This window comes from Rattus rattus, chromosome 1 (assembly GCF_011064425.1).
Source record: "Rattus rattus isolate New Zealand chromosome 1, Rrattus_CSIRO_v1, whole genome shotgun sequence".
Classification (NCBI taxonomy): domain Eukaryota; kingdom Metazoa; phylum Chordata; class Mammalia; order Rodentia; family Muridae; genus Rattus; species Rattus rattus.
In genome coordinates, this window is record NC_046154.1 from 241,096,580 (window position 1) to 241,121,147 (window position 24,568).

The 24,568-nt window shown below is 42.8% G+C and overlaps 1 long non-coding RNA gene across 3 annotated transcripts; it reads left to right on the top strand.

The window, feature by feature from the left end:
• Positions 1–359: 359 nt before the first annotated feature.
• Positions 360–5,920, top strand: LOC116912305. 3 transcript variants are annotated; one of them, XR_004389443.1, is made up of 3 exons: positions 360–555; positions 1,918–2,147; positions 5,775–5,920. It is a non-coding gene; the product is annotated as an uncharacterized LOC116912305 (long non-coding RNA). The 3 variants fall into 3 exon arrangements; XR_004389442.1 differs by lacking the exon at positions 5,775–5,920 and adding an exon at positions 3,457–4,380; XR_004389441.1 differs by lacking the exon at positions 5,775–5,920 and having other exon boundaries at positions 1,918–2,161.
• Positions 5,921–24,568: the final 18,648 nt, after the last annotated feature.

Genomic DNA, 24,568 nt, shown 5'->3' on the forward strand with positions numbered 1-24,568 from the left:
TCTCTGGTATAAAAATAACTTAATAACACACAGTACCTAGGAAGCTATAAACCATCTGCATGTCGCCATTGTAATCTTTACACTTTTCCAAGAAGCGAATTTCCTTTTGTTTATTTGTTTGTTTGTTTAATCATCCCTACTTTATAAATGGAAATACCAGGGCTGAGGGGAAGAAAGTCATTTGCTTAGGAAGTCCCAGATAGCAAGTAGCAAGTAAAGCTGGAATTAGAAGCTAGGCAGTCTGCAAGCCACCGCCCAACCTGTTATATGATCCTCCAACCCCATACTCTGCCATCAAATCCTCAACCTCCATGTGCAGGTGACTCCGAGCACGTTCTTGTAGGTAGTGCTGGTGGGTGGGGACGTGCTTTGAAGCCAGTACTCTTTCTGCCACCGGAGGAACCTGACACCCACAGAGAGTACACCTGGCCTCAGGTGAAAGGTCTTATGACTAAATCCGGTCCTACCAGAACTCAGACTGTTCCTACCTCCTCCCTGGCCCCCAGGCAGCTGTGGGCCTGGATTCTGAAGGACTGATACAGGCTTAATCACCAGGTGAGTAACCCTGGCAAGCTTCTTCGAGCTGCTTATTAATAGAATAGAGGTGTGTGTGCTCAGTGGTAGTCTGGCTATTTGGGAAGTAGAACTGGCTTGCTGTCCAAATTTATATCAGCTGGATGAATCAGGCTTTGGGCCATCCCCCTTGGTGCTTTTCCAGTAGAAGACTGGGCACGACATCCCCAGAATACCTCACTTCCGCAGTAAGTCAGTGCTTTCAACCTGTCCCTTCGTACTAAATGACTTCATCAGTTCCCAGGCTGGCTGTAACACCTGAAGTTCCTAAAGGAGTACTGGGGCTGAAGCCTAGGAGCCCCTGACCATACTGCCAACATACTAGACTTCAGTTTTATTGTCTTTGTAATGGACATATCAAAAGAAAAAAATGGTGCAAAATGTGTCACCAACCACCACTGTAATGGATATGACTAGGGGGTTACCAGGCTGGAGCTGCTGCCATAGGCCCTAGAGGACCCTTCTCCTTTCACTTATTTATTTACTTTTGCTTCTGTTTTGGAGATTATAATATAATGACTTCATTTCTTCCTTCCCTTTCCTCTCTCCAAACACTCCAATACATCCCTCCTTGCTCTTTCAAATTCATGGCCTCTCTTTTTATTATTAATTCTTGTCATATGTGTATGTATGTGAATACATATATATATATATATATATTCTCAAAGATAGCCTCAAATAATATTCCTTGTATTATATGTGTTGTCAGAGATAGTCATTTAGTATTGGATAAGAATTGCTATGCACTTCCCTGGGAAGAGTGTTTCTCCCGGTCTTGGTATTTCTTAGTTGCCTGTAGTTCTTTGGGTAGGGTTGAAGCCTCGTGGGTTTTCTCCCATCCACTTGAGCAAGTCCGCTGTGCTGTGTCAGCTTTTGTTTAGGCAGTCATGTTGGTGAGGCTTTCTGAGTGGAGCTTTCTGAAACTGTTCGGACACACAATCCCACAGCATGCTTCCTGGCCCTCAGGCACTTACGGCCTCTCCTCCCCTTCCTCTTTTTCTGTGAATGTCTTTTCTTGGTGTTTCCTATGTCCTTCAGTCAGGGCCAATAACAGATCTCTGAGGGACGAGGACACACGGCCGTGTTCAACAGTGGAGTTCATTGTATTTTTAGTAGAGTCTTTGAGAAGAGACCTCCACCCGAAGATTAGAGTTACAGAGCCCCAACCAAGACACAGCCCGTGATGGCTTTTGTTTCAGTAAAACCAGAGGCATGAAAGATCTGTGCCAAGAATACCAGAAGAGAAGGAAGGAAAAGGAAAGTGGAGACAGACCCACCCTGTTCTGGGTGGGGCAGTTCCCCAGGTGCTATTGACAGCTAGGTCATTTCTTCTCCCTTCCACAGCAAAGAAGAGGGTTGCTATGTCCCCAGTCCCCTCTCCTTGTCTCCTGAGACCCTCCAGGAAGCATCCCTGAGGACCCTTGGATTCTCTCTTCCATGCTGCATAGTCCTGGGCTCTTAACATTAGTAGGAGAGCTGGAGCACTCCTCTTGTGACTCAGAGGGAACTTGTCACTGCGTCAGCAAACTATGGGCATACATCCACACAGACTTCAAGGGAACAAAGAAATGGAGGTTATTTGATTGGTCTTTTGTTGTTGATGGTGGCGGTAGTATAATGAAATTCTGGAGACTGGGTAATTTACAAAGCAAAAAGATTATCTTGGCTCAGAATTCTGGAGGCTTTGGGGGTGATGTGTGTGGCGGGGGGTGGGGGTGGGGAGGTGGGAGGTGTCCATGAACAGGGCCTACATCTGTGCAGAGACTGGTGCTGCCTCAGTCTGTGGGTACCCAGACAAAGAAGAGTGCATCCTGCTTTCAAACAGTCTGCCCTGCACCTGGGTACAGTTTACACTGGGAATCCCATCATTAAAATGTGAGGCAGATTGAATAACCAAAGTTTCCAGGCAGCCTGATGCATAGTCAGGGACCCTGTTTTAACCCCAACCCCTCCAAAATAATCCAATCTGATCCAGAGGTGATCAGTCTAGTCCCACAGAGCAAGAATCTACTCCTTCATACAAAACGCCAATGATTCATTCTTAACGTTCTGTTTTGAGATGGTACAAGCCTTTTGGATGCTCTAAGTAGCTGAAATCCTTCTCCATTCCATAGTCAGGACTTGAGAGTAATTCTGGGTCCTTGGGAGAGGAAGCTACCATAACTAAGCACCTCCCACTAGGGTCCTCTTCAGACATTGTATTCAAGACCGAAGCCTTGGCATAGGTTTCCATGGATATGAACCAGACACACCATAGCAGATGTTTCTTAACATCAGGCTTGGAGGCCCAAGTTCCCCATCCCCCACACAGGTAACAGTGCCCTGCCCCCCTGCATAAGACAACCACCAATACGTGAGGTCCACACAGACAGGGGAGACTTGAGGATGAATGTGCTATGGGAATAGGGTCTTGGGGCCAGGAGAGAGTATTGTTCTCCATGGCTAGACATGAGTTGCCTCATGCAACAGCCAACTGCCACGTGCTTACCTCAGATAAAATGAAAAGAGGGGTCATATAGCCAGGTCACCATTAGCTGCTGAACTAAGCAAAATACACTGCTATCATCAAAGAAAAGTTCTACTAATTTACTGATTCAAGGGCCTAGAGAATTCTATCTAGACTGACCGAGAGCAATTCCTTAGTAAGCTCTTCGGGATGGGGAGGCAGATCAAAACAAAATACTTTATCCCATTAGATCAAAGTAAAAGGCAGCTCCTGTTTTCAGTGGTTGTTTTATTTCTAACAGGTTAAGTTGAAGAAGAAGCCTAAAGAAGAAAAGGCTGGGTAAAAGTTACACGGGGGAAGAAAGTGTGTGTAAATCATTCCCTGGAGTAGGAGATCTAGGCCACTGTGTTCTCAGAGATCGTTCCTTCCTTCCACAGGACATTATCATGGGTGGAGACACTGTCCAGGTGTCTCTGAAGGCTTTCAGGGACAACAGTGCATGGACGATTCATTTTCTGTTAAAAGGTCTGCTGAGCACGAGGGAGGCTCTTACAGAAAAGCCTCCTGATCAGAAGAGTGTCCCTATATCCTCAACCAGCATGCTTGTTAGCTCTGTCAACTTGAGTCACCAGCCTAGAGTCACCTGAGAAAAGCCTCAGCGAGGGATTGTTTATATTGTGTTGACTTGTGGGCACATCTAGAAAGAGGTATCTTAACTGAGTTCATTAATGTGATGTAGGAAGACCCAGTCCACTATAGGAGGCCTCATTCCCTAGACAGACGGTCCTAAACCCTAGAAAGGTGGGGAAATTGAGCTGAGCATAAGCAAACAAGCAAGCAACACACCTGTGTTCATTTCTCTCTGCTCTTGACTGTGGCTGTTATGAAACGCTGCCTCAGCCTTCTGCAGCTGTGACTTCTCACAGTGATACAGAAGTGGGAGCTATGACCTGGAACAATGAGTTAAAGTAAACTCTTTTTCCTCTAAGTTGTTTGTTGCTGGGATATTTTATCATGGCAGCAGACTGTATCAATCAGGCTGCAACCCATAGAGACTTCGTAAATGTTGGCTTGAAACGGCTGCCCATGGCCTCCTACATTTCATTGCAAAACTCTATCTTCTCTAGGAACCCCCCAGCTTTGGACCCAATCCTCTTCCACGATTTCCAGATGGACCTCTTAGCAGACTAGTGGCAAGAAGCAGAGAGCAGAGCAATACAGAGCTGAGCAGAATTCCACAGCTGGCTTTGTAGTTATAAATCAGGGTGCTGAATGATCAATGACCAGAAACGAAGGAGGGAGGGGGTAGGTGGAAAATTGATACTCTATACAGAGCAAGAAACCCTTGTTGGGCTTTGTAGTGGAAAAACCTTTCTGGCCTAAGGTTTTTCTCACCAGTGACTAGAAATGGTGGGGAAGGTGACTGGAATAATTTACCACATGGGTCTTTAATTAGGATCCTGTGAATCCTGTAACAGATAAGTGCAGGAAAAGCCCTTTAGAGAGCACTCCCTAAAGAATAGTGTGAAAAACAGCTCTAAGTAGAGCCTAGGTCCTGAGGGGAGCCGGATCCTGGTAGGTAGGCTGACTCTGAAAGGTCAGAAGGTCACCTGGTTTAGACATAGATCTCTGGCTAAACAATACTCAGCCTCAGTGGGTTATGGTCCCAACTTTAAAGTCAACACATCAGCCTCTGGGTGCGAGCTCTGAGTGCCTTGGCAGCTGAGCTCTGCAGGTAGCTAGCTACCAGCTCCTTGGGCAGGGCCAGTACCTTGCACTGGCTTGCCTATGTGTTCTCTCACGTCCCCCTCGTCGGCCTCGTTCCACACACAGTCTGCACAGCTTGACATGCCTATAACCTCTGGCCTGAAGCCAGGCGCGTCTCTTTTGGCTGCCTGCTGGGCGGGTGAGTTAGCATCCCTGCCCCCATCCTCAAAAGAAACCTGTCATTTCCCACACAAGCATCAACTAACAGTTTAGTTGTGGTTTTAAACATTTGTAGTTTAAGGACCTCGGTAGCTAGTTCAGTCAGTAAAGTGCTTGTAGGAGCGTGGTTGCCGATGCTTGTAATCCTAGCACTGAGAAGTAGGAAACAGGCAGATCCCTGGGACTCACTGACTTGATGAGTCCCAGGCAAATAAAAAAGAGACTTTGCCTTAACAAACAAGGTGCATGGTATCTGAAGAACAATACCTGTCCTCTGGCCTCTACATGCACATCCACATACACACACACACACACACACACACACACACACACACACACACACACACACACAGGCATCCAGGCATCCAGACATACATGAATACACACATAGACATACAGTTTACTCTGCTATGCAGCCATTTTAGCCTGATCTCTTCTATTGAACATCAAAACAGCTCTCATTCACTCATCTTTCATTCAGTCAAACAAGACAATTCTCCAATGGGGTCCACTACTATGAGCAAAGTATTCTATCCTGCTGAATACCTGCTGAAGGGTGGGCCTTGAGTGGGTCAGGATACCAAGCTGGGTGCTATCAGTTGTCATAATTATAGTGTGTACCCTCTGTAGTGAGGATTTTTGGTTTCTTTGAAAATACTGAAATTATAAGACTAGGTTTTTGTTAAATCCCAGGCCTGTGATATGGGCCTGCTTCGGATCATCCACAGCAGCAAACTATGATTGGCCTCATGCTCTAGCAGGGCCATGATTTTGCCAGCAGCAGAGTTTCTGCGACTGTGTGACATTTGGAACTCCCAGTATTTTTCAGAGGATATATAAATGCTAGAGCCCTGATACGTGTGTTGCTGACCGGTCGCTGTCTTGTTGAGGTTTGTTAAATTGATATATGCAAAGAAGAAACAAGAAAAAGAGGAAGAAGAAAAGAAGGAGGAGGAGGAGGAGGAGAACAACAACAACAACTTATATATCCTGACAGCTAGGATCAAACTTGCCCCCAGGGAACTAGATACCCCTAACCAGCAGAAAGTAGCCTAATGATAACATAACCCTCTTTCCCCTCTCTTTTTTCTCTCCTATCAAGTGTTAGGGGGTTGAAAGAGTGGAATAAGGGTAGAAGGAAGAAGAATCCACAAAACAGCCAAAATTCCAGCTATAGCCTGCAGAGGATAGACCCTGCACCAAGAACCTTCCATACCCGGAGTCTCAGAACAGTCTGAGAAGGGTAATATTGTTAGAGCTCTGATTATACACAAGGAAAGTGTCACGCTGCTTGTCAGCTCCTAGGGCAATGGTGACTAAGTATTTACAGTAGTGGTGTAATCCTCAGAATGTATTTCCTGCAGTTATTAAGGCTAGAATGCAAGCTTAAGGATTCATTCAACAGTGCTGGTACCTCCCGAGGGTTAAGGATAGCCCTCTCTTCTTGTATCTTCAAACGGTCTTTGCTCTGTACCTAATAATATCCAAATCCCATCCTTTATGTACCCCAATCCTATTGGATTAGTTCACCCCATTAACCTCATTTTAACTGGGTTTACTTTTGAAACAGCCCCAAGCAGTCACATTCTGAGGTCCTGGAAATTAGCCTTCATGTGACTTTAATGGACACATTTCAGCTTATATCATAGCTAACAGAAGAGAGAGCCCAGATTTCACCCCATGCTGTAACCCCCAAAGTATATGTATTGCCTGTCACAGAGAGTTCCTCCAGAGGGTGACAGATTCACAGAGGTCTGTGACCCTGGACCTGGAAAAGGGTCCGTTTGCTGGCTTGATTTTATGTCAACGGGACACAAGCTAGAATTGGTTTTCGTACAAGAAACCCCAACTAAGAAAATACTTCCACCAAATTGTCTGATGGGAAAGCCTATGGTATGTTTTCTTGCTTGGGGATTGATGGAGGAGGTCCTAGCACACTGTGGACAGTAGTACTCCTGAACTAATGGTTCTGAGTACTAGAAGGAAGCAGACTGAGTAAGCCACGGACAGATAGTAAGCAGCATCCTCCATGGTTTCTGCATCAGTTCCTGACTTCAGGTATCCACCTTCCTTAAGTTCCTGACCTGACTTCCCTGGAGGACGGACCATAAACTGCAAGATGCCATAAACACATTTCTCCCCTGGTTGATTTTGGTCCTGATGTTTCATTACAGCAATCACAACCCTAAGACAGTAAGTAGTCAGAGCAAAGGCTATCAGGAGTTGTTGGTTTCTGGGACTAGTGGTGCCCCTCAGAGTTCCCCCAATAGCCCCCATGTCTGAGTATCCCAAATTCCTATATTCTGATGCTCAAATTGGTATCTTGGTATCTTTTTCCATGATCAAGGAGGCCAGTCACCTTCCCCTCTGCTCCCCTGAAGCAGAAAAGCAGACAGGATGCCTAAAAGACAAGGTTCCTTTCCACCCAAGCCTGGTAGCCACTTCCCCAGAAACTCTGAGGAACAATTATTCAATGACTGCTATCTCTCAGAGGAGGGATGGATGGAACCTCCTCCCTTTCCTTAGGCCTCAGAGACATCCTGATAGAGTCTAGCTGAGCATCCTTCTAGTGACCATGTCTGTGACAAAGTCCCCAAGCTGTGATGGCCAGAACCAGGCTTCCTGAAGTTGTGGACCACCAAAGTGACAAAGCCAATGCTCATTCAGGGCAGAAGTTGGTCACTTTGGATTCCAGGCAGAAAACTCAGAGCAGCACAGGTCAGCCCTTCATGTAGATTTGTTTTAAGAATAATGAATATATTAGTAGAAATGAGCAGATGAATTCCTAGCACAAGCCTTTGTTTTTGGGATCCCTATCACTTAGGAAAAAGTCACCAACCTTCATTCATTCTTCTGTCCCTGGAGACACTTGACTTTTAAGCTCATTCACACTTAAAATGAAGATGCCTCCTGGTGCCCTTACACGTGAATATGTTTTGACTAATTAATCAGAAGTGGTTGAAGGCTTCCAGGAAATATACTTAAAGAAAAAGAGTGAGTCTATTAATCTACTTCCTGTTTAATTCTGGTGAAGTTAGGATGCAATGGCTGGAGTCTTCATGGCCGTAACAGACCACGAAGTGACTTTAGGTAGCAAATCTATACAACAGAAGACAGCAGAGAGGGAATCTATTTCTTTGATATGAGGAGGCACCACAGCCACCATGGGCAGTTCCTCTGGGCATATGAAACACAGGAAAGAAGTAATTTCCATATAGTTTAAACCACTGTTATTTTGGAGTTGTTTCTGTAAAGTGCAATTTGATATCCTGAAGTCTTCTGGGGGAAGTTGCATGGCTCCCAAATGGCATGGGAGCCAAATAGTCATAGTCGTGGGTTCAGTCTAGGTGCACGCATGTTCTTTTTTTCCCCCCTCTGCTCTTGCTGAGCTAGCCAGGCAGTCTCCTGGGATTCCTGGCTGTGGCTCTGGGACAAGACTTTGGCTTTCACCACAGATGGGTGGGTGGTTCCTGCTAAGGCTAGAGAAGCCTGTGTTTTGTGGCAGACAGTCGTCCCAGGCCAGAAGCACGTTCATCACGGCATCACTTTTTGCTAGCCGTTTCTACATGCAGGGGCAGGGCTGCTGCTGACTCAGGCTTCCTGGCCACTGGGTTGCTTATTAGAGCAATAGAGCAGGAGTGTTGGGACCTGCATCTGTCCGCTGGCCCCAGACAAGGGGAAGGAAACTCTGAGGGTCTGAGCAGGCTCACCTTCAGAGCGAGGGCCAGCTCTCCCTCTGATTTTGTTCTGGTTATTCTTCCCACTGCTCATGTACTAAAGCTGCCCACATTCCCACATTCATTTGGATAGGGAATATTTTAATAATCTGCCAAACAGACAATGCACAACAGTATACAGGAAGGCAGAGGGAACGGGGTAAGTTTGTCATCCCAGCATGTGGGAGGCTAAGACAGGAAGATCAGAGGTCTAGGCCAGCCTAGGCCATATAGCAAATTCTAGTCAGCCTGAGGTACATCCTGTCTCAAAGTAATAATAGTACTATAACAATAATAATTATAATAAAGATACGAACAAAGTGTCTTATTATCATTAGTCTTAATATTCTTATTCTTGCCTTCCATTGAGTTCCCCTAGCCCACTATAGTAGCCACTGTTATTAGTTTTGCACATTCCTTACCTGAGTGTTAAAACTCATGAATATACAGCTTGCCCACCTCTATTAAGACATGGTTAGCATATGATTCCTCAGACCCACATCCCTTATTTCCTGTAAACAACACCCCAGAGTTCTTCCTGTTCATGCTGAGAATGGCTTCAGTCATTGGGCTATTGGAATATATTCCCCTGAATGGATGTACTGGAATCATTTCACCTCTCGACAGACATCACATATGTGTCCAGCCTTTTTCTGCAAACAATACAGTAAGCAAGGTGAGCAGGTGGCTCTGTGGGTTCTAAGGGGATGCACACACTTGCAACTTTGCCAATGCTAATGGTTCTGACTGATGACAAGACAGTCCAATTTGTTTTGTTCGGTTTTCTGGAAATGTGGTCTTTTCTGTGTTAGCAATTGGTGGTGATATCTGCTCGGGAGCAGGCCAGAGCCAGCTGTCTGATGTCTTCCTCTATGGCTGGCTAACTGCCTTGAAAGGGGATCTCCCACTGAATTGGAAACACACTGTTCTGACTAGGGTAGCTGCTCAGGGAACTCTGCTGGGACTCTAGGCAGGCACAGCCATGCCTGCTTTCTTAATACAGATGCTGAGAATTTTAATTAATATCCCCAAGCATCTACCCATTGGACCATTCTTGTGGCCTCTTCCTTGGTTTTGACAGGGTTATTGGATCATAAAACCCTCGCAGGTTAGAAAGCATCCAATCAGACCAGTGCTTGCCAAACAGCTCATCCTAATTTACATTTTCACCAGCACTTGACCAATACCTATCCAACTTTACCATGAAAATACACCATCAATGTATTTTTAATTAATATTCTGAATAAAAGATAATATCTCACTCTTACTTTAACTTGGTTATTATATATCTTGTAACAAGTTATAGATACCTTTTATATATTAAAAACTCACTTGATTTCTACATCTCTCTTTTTTATGTTGCTCAGGCTAGCCTAGAACCTCTGAGCCTCCTGCAGTGACCTTCTAAGTACTAGGATTAACAGCCTGTGCTACCATGCCTGGCTTTGATTTGCAAACGATCAACTCATGTCCTCAGCCACTCTTCTTTTGAGTTACGTCTTTTTTTCCTGTTTATTACCACAAGCTCTTTGCATATTAGGAAAATTAAAATATTAGTATAAAATATGAACTGTGAACAACTTTCTCCAGACTGTTTAACTATGATTTGCTAATGGCTCTTGGTTTGCTACTGGATTTTGTTTTGCTGTCTAAGAAATGAATATTGGATTGGAAGCTACTAGGGTTGGAAAATGATTTACATGGCTCCTCTCAGAAGCCCATTTTGTAGCAATGTGGATGGAGCCTCCCAGGAGGTCCTTAGGTCACTGGGGATGTGCTACCTGAACAGAATGCTCTGCTGCTTCAAGAACTGGCCTTTCCCTCTTGTGTATGCTCCCCCTTCTACCATGTGACCTCATCACACCCAGCCTTTTGGCTGTATGAAGTAAGCCTGTCCAGGTATGCTATGGGAAATAGATAAGCACATTCTTCAGCAGGATTTCATGCTTCCTGTTTCCTTTGCTTTATCTACTTGTACATAGCTAGCTTGTTACCATGCCCCCTCGTTATATTTTTCCTAAGATTCACTTATCTTTATGTTAAGTTTATGAGTGTTTGCTGCATGTACACCTGTGCACCATGTGCCTGATACCTACAGAAACCAGAAGACTGTGTGACATCCTTTGGAACTGGAATGACAAATGGTTATGAGCTGCCCTATGGATGTTGAGAATCAAACCCAGTTCCTCTGCAAGGTCAACCACTGAGCCAGTGCTCCAGCCCTCCCTATTATCTTCTCTGTCCCTTTGTCTTTTCCCTGTTGGCCTAAGGGGCCACCTTCATTTTTACACTAAGGAATGTACTTAACTCTCTTTGCACTTTCTGCTTTGTTATATTGGATGATTTCTGTATCGTGTCATGACAACTTAATTAAACATAAATTTCTTGATATACTTAAACGCCTGCCATTATTCTTTCTTTAGAAGTCTTGAACTCACTATGTAAATAAGGATGACCTGAACATCAGACCCTTCTGTCTCCCACCTCTCATGTGCTAGCATTGCAGGTATGGGCCACTGTGCCTGGCTTTTTGTAGGGAAAGGAATCTCAGGCTTTCCAGCATACTAGGCAAGTATTCCTCTGGCCTTCCTACAGTTTATCATGAAAATCATCTAGCTGCTTCCAAAAAAACAAAACAAACAAACAAACAAAAAACCAAAACAAAAGCTTGGAGTTCTTGTTGAGGTGACACTAAATTTAAAATATAACATTCACAGAATCTGCTGATGTTGTGCGACTGAGTCTACCTGACCGAGGTCAGGTTTCATGTTGTTATTGGTTCATGTCTACCATTGTGTATTGTGGCTGTGTCGTACAGTTTCCTCCATAGGAAATTTTATTTCCTGTACAATTAATTCCTAGACATGTTAGCATTTTATAGCTGCTAATCTCGTGTGCTATCATCTACTATATCTGTTTGATCAGTCAGTCCGTAAAAAACAAATCCTGTTAGGGCTTTCATTCTGAGGAAATGGAATACAGGAATTGACTTCAAAGTTGCTGGACGTGTCGGTGAGCGAAAGCGAAGTGGTGTAGCCTGTCCTAGAGAGGTGCTTACGTACAACTACCCATTAAGGCCCACGAAACAACTGCCAGTTCAGTGGAGATGCCAACATTTTCCATGCCTCAGCAAACTGAAACACACTCTGGAGTATCTGCCACAAGAGTTTGAGACCCCCCTTTCCACCCCTGCCATATCTCCTATCCCCCCACCCTGTGTTATCATATCCCCCACCTCCATCAAACCAAAAGCCTTACAGAAGTCAGGTATGTATTCTACCACTGAACTATACCCCATCCCAGTTAACTTTCTTCTTAGTCTACTTCCAACCATCTTTCCTAAATCAATATAGATTACATTTAAAACAAACCTTATGTACTATATTATTTGGTCTGTAGACATTTCAGTATTAATCATTAAAAATTAGGTATTCTGGGTGGGGAGGTGGCTCGGTCAGTCAGGTACTTGACTGGTATACATGAGGACCTGAGTTTGCTCATCAGAACCCACAGAGGAAGCCATGGAGACAGGAGTAAGTGAATCTGAGGCTTGCTAGCTCACTAGCTGTGCCTACTCAACCAGTTTCAGACCAACCCTGTTCCCAAGAAAAGGGGGATAACACCCAAGGCCTAACATCCAAGATTGTTGTCTCCCACCCCACCCCCCAACACACACATGTAGTCCTTTTTGTGCTAGCCATGAACTCATTCTCTCCCTACGTCAGTCTCTGAGCACCCAACTTACAGACATCATCTGGCACATTGGCAAGTCTTCCTTTCAAACATAGCTACAACATCAAATGCATTGGTGTATTGGTTATGATCAGATAATTAGTCAATATCAACATTTCCCCAGTTGTAATCTGAATATTTATAGATGTTCACTCCTTTTTTCCCTCAAACTAGAGTCCAAATAGTCTAGACAATTGAAATTGCTAGCGATACAGTGCAAGCTTGTTAATCACACATTTTCCTAAATCCGTGTCCTCCACCATCTACTTTTTTTAACTTTACCTATTGAATAAACTCAGTCCCGCCTCAAGGTTGATTCCTGTAGTCTGGTTGTACTTGCTTAGTTTCAAGAATAATTTGCTACTGTCTCATCTCCAGGCATTTCCTTGGTTTCTTGTTCATTCCAGTTGGTGAGTCAATTCACCTGGATGTGGGACAATGCTAAGGACACCTTGGAGGTCCCTCTAGGTAGTCAAGTCATGGTTAAATGTATTTGACCATTGAACAACGTCTCTCCAAGTTCTTCTCATTTATTCTTTTAGAAACAAATAAGCAAACAAAAAAAAATCCCACTATTTATGTTCTATTCATTTAACTTTTCTTCTTGCTTTTCTCATGCAAATTAGATTGCAGTTATGTATTTTCTTGTTTTGAGTAAGTATATTTGGGTTCCCCTCTCTTGATTTCTGCTTTTACACTCAGGTTAGTTCATTATTGTTCTGCATTTAGCTGTTCTTTTTCTAATTTTGCATTTCTCAACCTGTGAATCTCAACCCCTTTAGGATCAAACAACCCTTTTACAGTAGTCAAATATCAGATTTCCTGCATATCAGATATTTACATTAGTATTCACAACAGTAGCAAAATTATAGGTATGAAGTAGCCCCAATAATAATTTTACAGTTGTGGGTCACCGCATCATAAGGAGCTGTGTTAAAGGATCACAGCATTAGGAAGGCTGAGAACCACTGCTCTAACTTGACTTCCTCTGCCTAATTTTTGTCTTCAATTTCTGTGCCTCTCATCTGTGAGGCCCTTCTCTGAGTACTGTTCATCTCCACCCACACGCTCCAAAGTGCTTTTCTCTGGATATTCTGCTGTGTGGACTTGGCTTTGCCTTTTACACAGAGTTGTTTCAAACAGATGGCCTGGTAGAGTTTCTAAGTTCCCTGGTTTAGACGTGGCTTGTTTCCAGAAAAGTCATGTTGAGACTTAATTCCTCAATGTGGTAATGCTAAGAGGCCTGTCCTAGTGGGAGGAGTGGGCTGAGCCATCCTTAAAGGAATGAGTTATCTGTCATAGGAATGAGTTGTTTCCTCTTCTCTCTATGCACGTGCCTCCTCCCCTCACGAGAAGCCAAGTGGATGCTAGCACGTTCAGATTCTCCACATTCAGAACCATAAACCAAAATTAGCCTCTTTTCTTTAACCCAGACTCAAGTGTTCTCTTATAGCAATAGAAGATACACCAAGGCACCAACTGAAAGTGCCTTTTGGTTTTGATGTTTTTTATCATCATAATTATAATCATTATCATCATCATCAACAACAGCAACAGCAGCAACAACCTTATCCTTATTATTTTGAGGTAGACTTTTCAGCTATCCCAAGCTGGCTTAAGCTTACTATGTTGCTGAGGGTAACCTTGAACTTCTGACCCTCGTGTCTCTACTTCCCAAGTGCTAGGGTTGCAGATTTATGCAGTGCTGGAGAATCAAACTTTTGGTAAGATGCATCTCTACCAATAGAGTCACATTCCCAGTTCTTGGTCCATATTATTAATTCCGAGTTTCAATTAACTGTGGCCAGAAGAGGGTTCATATTATTTTCATATCCATTAAGGTTTTATTTCTGGAATAGTATATTCAATTTCAGCATAAAGCATTTCTGTTTTTCAGATGCAGCATTTAAAAATCTATGCTAAAATATAGATTTTCAGTTACATTTTAAGCTTATTTTATGATAATTTTTTAACCAGGTACTAGGTCAATGAAACTGAATTAAAAATCTCTTAATAACAAATGAAGTTTTATCTCTTTCTCCTTTTAGTTAATAAGTTTCAGTTTAATAACAGTACTACTGTTCTGCTTAGACAATATTCATGGCTGTTTCACTTCACTTATGAATTACAGTATTTTAGCATTATGTGTTTCCAACTTTGCCCCATTCAATACCCCATAGCAACATTCCAGTCATTTTTTCTCTCTCTTTTTGTCTTCATGCTATCTCCTTTAATATTTTAGTATGCTTTATTTTAGATAGCTCAAAGGTAGTACACTGCAGAGATGAGCTTTTTCTTTGTAACTAAATTTGAGGATTTCTCTCATTAATAGACAAGATCAAAAATAGCATTTTGTGTTGATTTGTCTTATAATTATATGCAATGTCCTATTTTAAGAGTAAAAATCATATAAAGTGGTCTGTTTTAACATGGTACATGTAGTTCTTATATGAATTGAAAATTATTTCTTGTTATTATTATTTTGCTTTTAGAGATAAGGTCCCAGGTATTATCAAATTTCACTATGTAATTCTGTGTGGCCTTGAATTCCTGGTCACTCTGCCACTAACTCTTAAATGTTGTGGTTATGGGTGTGCACCATCACATCTAGATTGCAAATTTGGTATCTTTAGCATAATAATCACCTTCATATTTATACTTCAGTCTTCTTTGTTCACTCCTAGATGTCAAGATGTAACTAACATGTGCCTCTTTTTACTACAGATTTTATCTGAAGGTAGTATCTATCTCAAGCCACTACCTTTAATTAAATATTCTGAAATCATTATTTGGTTGGTCAGCATTAAACAGTAACTCTTAGATTCTCAGCTTTTGGATAAAGAAGCTACCAGCAGAATTCCCATCCCAGGTTTTTCTTGTCATATTTATATCTAGCACTGTCAGTTCAACTACTGATTTTAGTCTCATTTTACCAGTTTAGTCTAGTCCATGCCCATGGTTAAACATGTGTCCATACTCCTCAGTGATATGCTGACTGCATGAAATGACGTTATCTACCAGTAGTTCCCCAAAGGATTAACTCATGAGACCACTGTACCTATTTAAACCTAACAATGATTAATTAAGGTCAGTTTAGCTGGGTATAAATCTTTGATTCACACTTTCTTTTCCTGAGGTAATGTATTGTAGATTTACAGTCTTCTGGCACTGATGTGCCTGTGGCCAGCATAAATCTGTCTTAGTCTCGGCAGTAGAGTAACTGGTTTGCATAAATTTGTCTTAGTATGTTTATAGGTGACTGCAGCTTTTTTGTCCATCTTTCCAAACAATTCTTTTATCTTTACTTCAGTAGCTTCCTAGGCATATTAATATTGAATACTTCTGCATGTTTTCCCTGAGGCAGAACACTTTCTTTGGATATATAACATTGGTTTTCTATTAGAAAAACAAGTAAGGCCATCTTATTTCTACAACACGGATTTAAACATTCTACCATAGGAAGTGGTTGTGAAACTTCCTGAGCTACTACTCTGTTGCAAGGAATGCCCTAGTGTCTGATGGCTTTAAGAGCTAGATAAGTGGTGTTGCTATTGCTATTATTATTGATACTATTTGAAAACTAGTGAACAGGATCTTTGTGCTGAGTAGAAAGCTACTTTAGACATGGGTAAGACTCATGCTTTATCCTCATATATCACTATATGGGGAACTTAGATACCCACCTCCTCAACTTGACACAAGTGGCAAAGATGGTAACTGTGGAGGCAACAATCATTTTTGGTATCAACTTTCAGCAGTGTCACCTCTATTGAAAGACATCTCTCCCTCCCATCTTCCTATCAAAAGTCTGGTATTTATTCATCATGGCTCCCAGCATCCATGAATGGTTGGTCATGCATCTGTTCTTGCTGGCTTCTGGGTAGCTTGATTTCCCTGTGAATCTGGGTATCCAGGAGGTCAGGCCATGTTTGTTTTTGTCACTACTGAATCTTTTGTGCATGAAATACAGTTTGGATCATCACACCACTCAGTAAATATTTTTGCACATGCATGGGTAAGTATGCAAACATTTCTGCCCCAGTTTAAAAACAACACAAAACCATTTAGATCAGTGTATAGTCACAGCGCTCTACCACTCATAGAGGGAGTCTTTTCAGACAGAGAAGTGGGGAGTGCTTTTATGAAGTAAGGTGAAAGCAGGGAGGATTTTTGATTGATGGGTGCATGAGTCTTAGGAGGGATGGGGAGGGGCACTCACTACAGGTTTGCAGAAGCTTTGAGAAGACAGAAAGGTGCTCTCTATTCTGAGTATTTTATTGGAACTGAATGACCCAGCAAATGGTCTAATATTGGGAGGGAAATCACAAGAGGGACATACTTTAGGGCATCCCATTACTCAATGGTTCAACTTAAACTGGCTATGTGTGGCCTGGGTATCTCCAGAAGTGTCACAACTGACACATGATATGAACGTTCAGTTTTCTGTCCACATCATCTCCCCCATCTCTCCATTTCTCTCTGGCCAGGTAAGGCAAACCCAGAGTCTTGACTAGATAAATAACAGTTGCTAAGAAGCCCAGCCTTGGCACCAGGGGTCTTAGCGGGTTATCTTTTTTTTTTTTTCTTTTTTTTCGGAGCTGGGGACCGAACCCAGGGCCTTGCGCTTCCTAGGCAAGCGCTCTACCACTGAGCTAAATCCCCAACCTTAGCGGGTTATCTTGTTGGCCAGTACTCTTCTGGAAAGCTGAGTGTCACTGCCTCTCCTGCCTTCCAAGAGACCTGGGGTTCAATCCCATGGTTCAGACAAGGAACCAGTAGTGTTACCTCAGGCTGATTTCACATTTCTGTAAAGAGTCAGGTTCCAGGAATCTTCTTCTAAAGGCTTCTCAGCCTGGTTGCAGAACTGCCTAATATCTGAGTACTCCAACCTCACTCCTAGGAAAGGTGTACTCCACCATTAGTATGGGCTGGAAGCCACAGGGTAAGGGAACCACCCTAAGAAATGGGGCCACTCAGGGTCTCAGTGAAAGTGGCAAGAACAAACAGATGAATACCTCCTCCTGCTCAAGAAAGGGCAGCAAAGCAAGTCTTCCAAGCTTGGGATGGGGGACACATTCATTCCTTGGTCATCTAGTCATCATTCACATTGAATACCAGCTACTAAGAGACCTATGTTGGCAATACAGAGTGTGTCGCAGAACATATCCAGGAGACAGATGATAACACCATAAATAAATTGGCATTGGATACTGTACATGCTAGAAGGGAATGGAGTGAAAAGGGGTGGTGGGGAGTCCCAGAAGTATTATCTGAGATATTGAAAGACCACCAAATGGAGACCTGATGGGAAGGAGGAGCCAGCACTAATCCAGATGCAGTCTCTGCATAGAAGGATGGCCTGGGGAGAAAGTCAGTCAATAGTGAGGTCAGAGCATAAAGATAAGAAACAGGGACCTGAGTTGAAAGGGATGCCCTTCTCAGGGGCTGAGACGGGACTCAAGAGCTAACATCCCATACTCAAGTGATTAGTAGTGGTCCCTCCTAATGGACAGTACATACAGAAGGAAGTGAACTGAAATGGAATTTGGAAGTGTCATTTGTTTTGGTATCCAGTTTAGAACCTGGTGCATGATAAGTGATCAATAAACATGAGCTCCAGCCACTATGAACCCTGTTCATGAATGGTTTCTATACTCCAGTGCCAAGCACAGCCCTGCAGACAGTGGGTATTGGAGCATCTAGTATAGTGAGGTGAACATCTTCTGTGTGCATGAGCTCAACAACATCCTGTTACCTCAGTATACCTCAGTTTCCTCATCGGTGAAATGGGAGTAATACTAACTCCCCCAAAGTCCTTGTAAGGAATCAGTGGGTTAGAGGATATGAGAAACATAGGAGACTGCCACACACATAGTAAGTATACTGTGTTAGGAGTTACATTTCCTCTTACTATTTACCTCCAGTCTTCCTGGGCATGCCATTCTCTGCTGTGAGTTACATGAAAAAATGTGGGTCACTCAGATGTGTACCCTATCCCTGCCTACATTCTTCACTTACTATTACAACAGTGTACCACATTTGCCACCTATCTTCATGTGAGAAAATTCATTTTTCTTATGGTGCTCTGAGCCAGCAACCTAATTTAGAGAAACTCAGAGGGGATTTTGCACGAGGTTCTGTGCTTTGTGGGGTGGTAGGAGAATATCTCAGGGTGGCTAAATTATAAAGAAAAGATATCTCATAATACATATCTCAAAGTACATACCTCACCATTCTGGAAACCAAAGTTGGAAAACTGGTTGAAGGACTTGTCAAAGCATCAGAACATGTTGGAGGACACCACATGATCAAAGCAATGAGTCATTCACTCGTGATAATGACATCAACCTATTTGTGGAGTCAGAGCCTTCATGATCTTAATCACGTTAAATTTCCCACAGATCAACACTGATGCATTGACCACAGGATTCCAACACATAAACTTTGGGGGATCCACAAGTCATAACAATACGGTACTAAGAGTGCCTGGGATTTCCAGGAAGCAAACACAGGAGATGGAGCAAAGCTTGTGCTCCACTGTTTTGAAAGGCCACATGACTCAGGGGGATGCCATTCAAGAACTAAGTCATGCACGCACACCCAGGTTTATGTGTTTATAATGGATTCAGGGCAGTTCTTATTTATGTGTTAGTAACCTGACTTCTAATTGCATCTTCTAACATGGCCATGCTGGAGCATCCGCAGACTCAAATATGTGTGCATTGCAAATCTTCTGGCTTCTATTTCTCTTTATATGTGAAAGCTTGAGCATGCTATATGTCATCTTAAGACTACATGCATAGGAAGATCATACTCTCCAATGTTGGTTGCCATCAAGGACATATTAAGGGACATAGAGTGACAGGTTAGGTTTTTCTCCAAGAAATAAACAGGTCAGTAGAGGAAGCTTGCCTTTTAGAAAAATCGGGTGGAGTTTCAGGCAGGTAAATACTCCTTAGAGGAGTTACTCTACCCACTTGCATTTCCTTCCCTTTGAACTACTCTTTCATAGGTCCTAATAGGGAGCATACATACTTCTTAGCTTTGTTTAGTACATATTTCTTCCACAAAAGAGAGGGCTTCATGATAACATTCGCATATGTGATAGACACATATTTTGGTTTCTCTCCCCTAGCTCCCTTCTCTCCTCCAGCTGCTCCCTGTCTCAATTCCCAAATATCTACCCATCTGCTTTCATGACTTTTTTTTGTTTCTAGCATCCATGCATGAAACAAAACATGGGATATTCATTTATCTTTCTTAATGCAATGATGTATGGTTCCGCTTGTTTTCCTGCAAGTGTCAAGATTTCACTGCAGAATAAAACTTTATTTGAATACATACAGGATTCCAATGTACCTGATCGTCATGGGCATCTAGGCTGGTTCTCTATGTAGGCTATAGTAAATGATGCAGGAACAAGCATGGGTGGGCATGCATCTTTTGGTGTATTGAGTCCTCTGGGTATGTACTTAAGAGTGATAAAACTGAGTCATGGTAATTTTTCCGATTTCCATAGTGATTACACTAATTTATACTCATGCCAGCAGTGTGTAAGAGCCCCCCTCATCCTTGCCTGCATTCGTTGTTTGATTTCTTGATGATAACACCTCTTAGCTAGGTTCCCTCTAAAGCAGTGTTTCTCAAGCCGTGGGTTACAACTCCTTTGGGGCTTGAATGACCCTTATACAGTGGTTACCTAAGACCACAGGTTACATAGATGTTTACATTATGATACATAACAGTAACAAAATTATAGTTAGGAAGTGCCAACCAAAATAATTTTATGGTTAGGGGTCACCACAACGTGAGTAACTATATTAAAGGGTTGTAGCATTAGGAAGGTTGAGAGCCACTGCTCTAAAGGATCTGGGACTAAAGCAGTTTCTATATCCCTCCATCCTGGTTTGGTTTTATCTTTCATAGTAAAAGACAACAGGCTAAGACATGCTTGAATCCTCTTCTCATTTACACTGTGTTTCTCTGGCCCTTTTTCTCTTCATCTGTCAATATGAGCAGAGCAAGTTTGGAGATCCATAAAGGTTACAGAAACACAAGGCAGCAGGTCAGGCAGTGCTGAGACCACAGCCACTGGGAGAAGAATTTCAGGCTGGGCCCAGAAACCAAGACACACCAAGAAGAGGTTTTGGTCTGCTACCAGCCCATCCAATGATGCTCACTGTCCGTTTGCTCACCCTCATTTTCCCCAAGTACAAAGCATACATGGGCAAAGCTAAGTAATGAAAGATAAACTGAGACCTATCTACCCTCAGAAGCCCTAAGAAATTTGTTAAAGTTGGGTTTAATAAGAAAAGTAAAATTCTTTCATGAAGAACAGATTTTTTTAAAGGCTATATTTTATGAGTTGACTTTCGTGAAGCATGCAGGACTCTACCCCCCTGTGATGTCTGAAAGGGTGAATATGGATGAGATTCACACTTGCATATATGGACCATATCTCTGATAACCTTCTCAAGGAGGCTGGGCAAATATATATATATATATATATATATATATATATATATATATATATTCATATTCAAGTCTGACCAGAGAAAGATAGTCTCCAGTCTCTCCTGACTACAGATCAAGATGTAGACCTCCCAGATCCTCCAGCACCATTTCTGTCTGCATGCTACCATGCTTCCTGCTATGATGATAATGGACTTTCCATCTAAAACTGTAAACCAGCCCCAATTAAATGTTTGCCTTGGTCATGGTGTGCTTTCAGAACAACAGAACTCTAACTAAGACAGATTCTGAATGGCAGATATTCCAGGTGCCCTTGCCAGAACCTTGGTGGCCTGTGCTGTGTTGTTGAAATTCATCTCAGCAGCAGGATCGGTTATTTGCCCTGTTGCTGTGACAAAATACCTGCTTAAAAACAACTCAAAGGGGGTTGGGGATTTAGCTCAGTGGTAGAGCACTTGCCTAGCAAGCGCAAGGCCCTGGGTTTGATCCCCAGCTCTGAAAAAAAAAGAAAAAAGAGAAAAAAAAAACAACTCAGAAAGGAAGGTTTTACTTTTGCTCACACAGTTATGGGAGTACTATCCATCATGGCAGAAATAGGTGGTTCAAGGATATTCAGGTGACTGCTCACCCGTTGTCTTAGTCAGTGTTCTATTGCTGTGAGGAGACACCATGACTATGACCACTTTTATAAAAGAGAGCATTCAATTGGAACTTGTTCAGAGTTCTAAAGATTTAGTCCATTATTATCGTGGTCCAAGGCATGGCAGCATGCAGGCAGACATGGTACTGGAGAAGCATCTGAGATTCTACATCTAATGTGCAGGCAGCAGGAAGAGAAAGACACTGGGCCTGGCTTGAGCTTATGAAACCTCAAAACCCACCCCCAGTGACACATTTCCTCCAACAAGGTTACAGCTCCTATTCCTTTCAAGAAGTTCCGCTCCCTGGTAACTAAACATTCAAGTCTATGGGCCTACAAGAGTCATTCTTATTTAAGTCACCACACACTTCCATACATAGGAAGGAGATAAAGATGTTCACACCCAGCTTGTTTTCCCCATTCTGTTTGTTCAGTCTGGAATCACAATCTACACTTACAGAGAGTCTTCCCATGTGGACCTCACCTAGGGGCCCACTCATAGACATACCCAGAAGATTTTTTTTTTATTATTGTTGTTTTGTTTTTAACACAGTAATTCTAAATCAAGTCAAGTCGAGAGTCAAGATGAACCATCATGGGTGGTTGTGAATATTCTTCATAGCATCTAAGGACCAGATGTTATAGTGTTCTAGCAACACTGAGGGAAATCTAGACCCATCAAAGCCCATTACTCTAAGGGTCTTTGTTTAGAATGGTGTTTAGAAACAAAGATAAATGTTTCCAGTTCTCCTTATTCCAGACAAGTCATGGCCTTTTCTGTGATGACCTATAATTTACCTCATAAATCTTTCCCGAGTTAGCCCGGGAGCCTCTGCTCCCTTCTTTCCCCTCATGGGCTTTGTGGGTGTCTCATTCCTGCTGAACAGGGAGGGCATGGTGGGTAAGAAGTCATTGTTAGCTTTGAGGGATGCCAGGTTGCCAAGGTTCCCAACAACAATTGAGGTTGCCTTCCTCAATCATCCCACATTTTCAGTCCAGGTCAGATCTCTGCTCCCTGTCCATGGTTCCTGAATTATGTATGCTTAGGTCTTGAGTTCATGCCCAGCCCTAGGGAATCTCTCAGATCTGCCTCTTGTGGTCCTCCTCTGGTGGTCTTCCTTTCTTGTTCTTCCCAAAGGAGTTAGTGCTCCTTTTGAAGAGCCAACCCCATTACCTTATCTCCCCTTTCCTTCCTGGAACATGGCTGGCACTATACTGTTGCATGAGTCCTGGTAAGCTGAGGATGAATTTTTAAAATCCTGGTAAGATAACAGTTGGTTGAAATGAGCTTTTGGCAATTTGAAATGTTCTAATAAGCTATTTTTATACATTATAGCCCTTAAGACTCAAAATCGTAGCATGAGTCCCAATTCTACTCTTCAGAGATTGATTCCTGTGGACTGTTTCTCCGGTTTGCAGACATTTCTCTTTTAAATGTTTTACACAATTGGAGAAATGCTATGCAAATTGATCAGGGGAATAGAAAGATAAAATGAAGAATCGAAAGATTTATGTAATCTTAAGAGAAACCAGAATATATAACAGTGATTGCTTAGTTTTAATACTTTCAACAATATAGTGAATATAGGTAAGAGTTTTATACCATACACACACACACACACACACAGAGAGAGAGAGAGAGAGAGAGAGAGAGAGAGAGAGAGAGAGAGAGAGAGAATTTTCCAGGTTTTTTTTTACACTCAGGCTGAGAAGTGGTACGTGGAACTCCAAGCCAAGTGTGCTGGCCAGCGCTCCTGTGACCTCCTGGCTCTGTTGGAGGTGGGCAGCACTGTTCTGCCGTGTGTCCGGAAGAGGAAATAACATGCTGAGCACAGAGTATTGTGCTTGCTCTATGGAACTGGACTCTAAATCTATAAACACAGAAAGTAAAAACACCATTAGAAAGTGACTTTGTGTATGAGTACATTATGAGTAATTTCTTGTTGTTATGTATCTTGCAAGTAAAGTACTGGTATATCAGCCAAACAATGAAAAACATTTTTAAAACAAGGGAAAACATCTTCATATGTTCTGTGTCTTTGACAATTTAACACATATCTATTTTGGGCTGAGGATGTAGCTCAGTTGGTGAAGTGCTTACATAGCATGTAGCAGGCCTTGGACTCAAGCTCTTACGGTACTGCAGGAAGGAGCATGGTGACATAGGCTGTAGCCCCAGCACTTGGGAGCAGAAGGCAAGAACTTCAGAGGCAAAGTTGTCCTTGGTTACACAGTGAGTTCAAGGCAGGGCTGCATAAGACCTTGTCTCCAAAACTAAGAAGACAAAGAAGGAGGAGGAGAGAGAGAGAGAGAGAGAGAGAGAGAGAGAGAGAGAGAGAGAGAGAGAGAGAGAGAGAGAAGAAGGGAAAGAGGAATCAAGGCAGGGAGGGAGAGAGGCAGGCAGGCAAGAACAAGAGCACACCCATTTTTAAGTTCATAAGACTAAGTAAGTAGTAGAGGACAGAGGTGGCCAGCCTCAACATGGATCAGATGACACCAAATTAAAGTCAAATCTAAGTTTTCTCTGATTCCAACATTCAGCTGCCCCAGCTTCCTAATCAAATCATTTTGTTTGCAAGAAATGTGACTGATAGCTTTGGGCCTATCCCTCCTACCCCACTTACACACAGTCCACCTCATCCACCACACATCACCCCCTACTCACCACACCCTCATCTCTTCACCCCACCCCTCCTTTCCCTATTTGCTTAGATGACATTCCTAATGATCAGTTTACTCTTTCCACAGCATGGATGTCAGGACCTGTTCTGGCAAGTAGAACTATGGCAAGAAAGAAATCCACAGTAAACAGTCCTGTTTGTAACCTTCTTGATGTCACACAGAGTCCTCAGGAGAGACTAGGCCTGGAGCCCCCTGGAACAAGCTGCAACAGGAACATGAAGATCTCATGCTCTTGAGAAGGCAGATGTGATGCCAAGCTCCACATAGGCCAGATAGTGAAAGGAAGACAAGCTGAACCCAAAAGGTTGAGACAGTGAGTTCAGCAAAGCTATTCAGATTAGCCTGCCATTACCTCACTGGACACATCATGAGCTTTTCTCC